Below are 5,031 nucleotides of genomic sequence, written 5' to 3' on the forward strand. Positions count from 1 at the left end.
ACTTTTCAAGGGCCTTTTTGGCAAAAAAAGAAATGCGCATTCACATGGTGAGCCTAGACGCTGCGGGAAAGACCGCCATCCTGTACAAACTGGAGCTGGGTGAGATGGTGACCACCATCCGCACCATAGGCTTCAACATGCAGAATGTGGAGTATAAGAACATCAGCTTCACTATGTGGGAGGTGGGTGGCCAGGACAAGACCCAATCTCTGTCGCACCACTACTTCCAAAACACACAAGGTCTCATCATGGTTGACAGCAATGACCGAGAGCACGTGAACGAGGCTCGAGAAAAGCTTATGAGGATGCTGGCGGAGGGTGAGCTCAGGGATGCTGTCCTGCTCAAGTTCGCAAACAAGCAGGACCTCCCCAATGCCATGAACGCAGTTGAGATCACGGACAAGCTGGGCCTCCACTCTCTGCACCACAGGAACTGGTCCATTCAGGCTACCTGTGCCACCAGCAGTGACGGGCTCTATGAGGGACTGGACTGGCTGTCCAATCAGCTCCGGAACCAGAAGTGAACCGAACTCCTCTCTTCCCCCTCACTCTCTCCTTCACCCCTGATTTCCTCTCATGTGGCAGACGTGCCCCTGTGGTGTGAGTGCCAGAAGCTGTCTCCATGGTCGGTCCCAGTGTGCTTCATCGTGCTGTACATGTGCAGATGCAGCCTGCAACCGGGTTTTTATTTAATGTAAATAGTTCTTGTTTCCAATGAGGCAGTTTCTGGTACTCCTATGCAATATTACTCACCTTTTTTTTACTGTTTGAAAAAAAAAAGAATCAAACCACTGTTTAGTACTGAGAAGGGATTTTGGGCACCCAGGGCGGGGCCTCTAGGAGTTGCTGTGAGATCACATCAACGCTCCTCCTCTGGGCTTTAAATCTGTGTTGAGATCCATTTTGGTTGTTGGTTTTTAACCCAAACTCAGTGCATTTTTTTATAATATAAATACAAGGTAAGGAGACATTTTAATACAGAGAAGGGAGAAATGTGCTTAGTGTAGGTTCCGCAATAACAGCTTGAGTCCAGTCTGCCTGTGGTCTGTCTTCCATCTGGAGCGTGCAGTGGACAGAACCAGCCATAATACATTCTGCATGGTCACTTACAGTCCCTGATTGGCTTTGTCTTGCTGGGTCATCTGCATCCCATATCGTTTGTGCTTGTACCTGTGCTTACACCACTGCCCATGGGGGTGCGCTGGGGGCTGCGGCCACCACTCAGGCCCCTTGGAGGGACCCTAGCCTTCCCTTCGGTCAGTGTGGGTCAGCGTAGGTGCTTTGGTGGGACCACTCTGGCCAGAACAAGAGAACCCCATGGTCCCTACACACACTCACTTGCTCCAGGTTGTCTGCATCTCACCAGTAGGAACGCAGACAGGTGACGGGTCATCTTAGAACCTAGCTCCTCAGAGCACCCGTCCACATGTGCTTTCACTCCCTCAGCCAGCAAGAGTCAGGTTGCCATCAAAAACAATCTCTACTTTTTTCTTTTGTATTTTGATAAACACTGAAGAAACTTAGAGCTGTTAAAATTTACCTTGGGGAAAACCTCAGAACTGGTTTATCTGGTGTTGTGGAACCTCTTACTGTTTTCAATACACAATTAGTAATCAACTGTTTTGTATACTTGTTTTCAGTTTTCATTTTGACAAACAAGCACTGTAATTATAGTTATTAGAATAAAATCTCAACTAAAAAAAATGTGTGTATGTATATACATACATATATATATATACACACACACACACACATATATATCTGATGCCAAGAACTTTCATCTCTTTTATGTGCCCTATAAAAATGGTCCCAATGTTGACCTTCACCTACATAATCAGTGGTCTCTACTGGTATGCCCTTTCTAAAAGATCCTGACCAAAATTTCACTAAATGCTCCAGCTCTCCTTAATTTGAATTCCCACAAAGTTAACAATTACAGAGTCAGTGTCTATTCTGTCAGCTTATGCCAGCTTTACTGTTACTACAACGATGTGATTTTTTTAAATATTACATAAACATAAAAGGACTGGAGAAAATCATAGAAATCTATTAGAATTCTGCAATTAGACCAACTTGCAAGCACCTCCTCATTCCCTTAAATTGCATTATTGGTCCTTGGATCTTTATAAAATTTTTAGATTCTATAAAGGAAAAATTCACAAAGCAGTTTACTTCTCTTCTGCTTCAAGATTTTTATGCTGTCTCATTTCCTAGCAGATCAGCTCATCTAGAGAGAGCACAAATTATAATTCTCCAATGGCTTCACACTTGCCTACAGGATAAAGTACAAATTTCTTATAAAGGCAATATAATTCTCTATTTTCTGGTTTCAGCCTGACTCTCCTGCAGTCTCCCGAGAGCAGCCCCCACACCGTGATCTGGCAGACAGCTTGTTCCATGCACAGTCCAGGCTAGTTCACCTTGTCCAGCCTGGCTCTCCTATTCTCTCTGCCAGCAATGCCAGTTGCTTCCTGTCCATTTTTCTGACTAAGCTCAAGTCATGCCCACTACTAAACTTTTCCTGACCAAGCACCCCGATTCCTCAATTGCTTTGGCCAATAAAGTTAGCTGATGCTTCCTCTGTATAGGTTTACAGCACGATACCTGTAAACATGTTACCTTTATTGTTACATTGGATAATGTCTGCCTCCTTAGCCTGAGAGCTCTCCAAGAGAAGGGACAATGTCTTATTTGGCTTTGCATACCCTAATGCTGAACAGGTAGCCTGGTATCAGTACCTTGGCATTACCAACTCCCTCACATTCTAGGTGCACTATTGAATTGACAGAAAGAGAATAGTGTCCCTGGAGTTGTGAAATGCTGTGGCCCTAAACTCAACAGAGGCTTAATAAATGTTTGTTAAGTGGATGGATGAATAAATGATAAACAATTGCTTAAATTCAGACCAGCTACAAGAAGTATGGTATAGTTCTGCTTTAAGTATAGATAATCAACTTGGTCTTCCACTAAGACTTTCATTAGTTCAGGAAGGTTTTTCAGAAGTGGAAATGTTTCTAACTATTACTTTTAGTTTGCTTTCAAACAAAATAAAACTGACAAGGGTATTGCCATTGAAACCAGGATTCTAGGACAAACACTGAGATAAAGTGTCTTTTCTGATGCCAGACCCGTCAAAGCTCAGCTAAACAGATCCACAAGCACCAGCAGGTTTGTCAGTTAAAGGGGAAACATTACTGTATTTATAGCCAACTCTGGATCTTTTTCTCAGATTCTGCAGTGCCAAACATGCCAGCTGACATCACAGAAGTTTTGGTGGGCTTTCAGAACTGGGCTGTGCCCTAACTCCTAACTTCAACTTGAAACTTCTTACCATAATATAGTCAAGGATAAGAAAACATGTTATTTATCTATCATCATAGTAATAATACTATTTTATTCCTGATTTTATATGGAAAACATCTTGTGGTTTTCCCCACATAAGTAAACAAGTGATAAAATATTTTCCTTCCTCCCTATTCCAAATAAAACTCAATGCTGTATATACCCAAGATTATGTTCTCATGCAATCTGTAATTATTTAAGTATTAAAAGACTCAACTTCTTATCTATGACCAAACAGACAAGCAAAAAGTTTAAACCTATTTTGTCAGTTATCCACTCCTTCACTGAATTGTTAAATTCAGTTAAGATTTTATGTATTCATTCAACAAATATGTATTGAGTGGCCTAAGCTGACATATACAGTGATAGTCCGTGAGGACATAATGGTGAACTTGCCATCTAGAGGAGAATTTGTGCAAAACTAAGCAGAAAATACTAATTCTATAAAACAAGAGACTGATTTAAAAATCCATCAGCAGCAATAAGTGGCTCTGAATGTCTTCCTTACACTTACTCTCTGAGGAAAATTATTATAAACCACTAGTCAATAGGCTCTCAGATGGTGGGAAGGATATATATCAAAATGTCCTGTGCAATTTTATGAAGCCAACACGGTTCCTGAGCCTGTGGCACAGATGAGCTGATTTTGTAAAGTAGGGGTGGGGAGTCCTGAAATAAGTTCTCTCCTCCTAGCTTGAAAATCATCTTCCTTTCCTTACACGGCTCCCCATACATCTCCACTTTTGAAATACCTGTTTGTCCAAAATGAATAATGTAATTGAAAAGATTTATTTAGACACAAAATATAATAAAACTTTAGACTGCTAGGATTTTTCCATAGGGACCCAAAGAACAAAAGTTCCATAGAAGAGCGGGAAGAAGTAAAATATAAGAAATGTGACCGAGCTAGACTTTACAAATATTATCTCACTTAATTATCTTAACAAATGTGCAAGCTAGCAAACCTCGGATAGTGCAAACCAGGCTCCTGGCCCAAGCACAAGGCACAGGCACCCTGCCCACCTCCACGGAAGCACCTGGTGGTCTTCCTTACGGGGTCGCCGTTCTTTACATTCAGAAAGGCCACACCAGGGCGACAACACTGCCCGGAGCCGGCTCTGACTACCTGCCTCCTCCCCCGACCGTGTCCAATGAACCAGTGGGCGACCCCGTGGGCGGTGCGGGGACGCGCGGGGGGCCCACCCGAGCCCGAGCCCGCACTGACTCCCGCACCCACTCCCGGGTGGGCTACTTCCTCCCGTCCACCGCAAGCACGCAGCTCCACGGAAGGGGGGGCTGTGTGCTCGGTCACTCTGTTCCCAACACCGACCCACAGGCACTGAGCAAAGGCCTCCGGGTGGAACGCATCAGCGAGTGAGCCAGCCTCGCTCCGCTCCTCCGTAAGGAGAGCACCGACATCCCCCTCGGGGCTGTGGGACAATTAGACGAGGCCATAGGTAGCGCTGTGCTGCCACACAAAGGGCCGAAAAGTATAGCCTTCCTCACGTCTCCACCCAGCAGGCAAGATTCATGTGTTCTGGGCGCTCTGGGAAAATGGGCTCTCCTTCCCCCTCCCCCGCCGAGAGACAGCGGGGGGCCGAGCAAAACACCCCGAGTCAACGCCAGGGCGGGGTCGGGAGCCAGGAGGGCGGCGAGGAGGGGGTCCGGGGGGGCAGGAAGGGCAGGGGG

General features: G+C 45.0%; 1 protein-coding gene and 1 pseudogene across 1 annotated transcript in view; one reads left to right on the top strand and one right to left on the bottom strand.

Annotated features, from left to right (window-relative positions):
* NCOA4 (nuclear receptor coactivator 4) overlaps positions 1-5,031 on the bottom strand; it is a 30,775-nt gene that overhangs the window by 25,476 nt on the left and 268 nt on the right. The gene's annotated exons all lie outside the window — the stretch shown is intronic.
* LOC107182043 lies at positions 5-1,464 on the top strand (annotated as a pseudogene).

The sequence above is a fragment of the Myotis davidii genome, unplaced genomic scaffold (assembly GCF_000327345.1).
Source record: "Myotis davidii unplaced genomic scaffold, ASM32734v1 scaffold854, whole genome shotgun sequence".
NCBI classification, from domain to species: Eukaryota; Metazoa; Chordata; class Mammalia; order Chiroptera; family Vespertilionidae; genus Myotis; species Myotis davidii.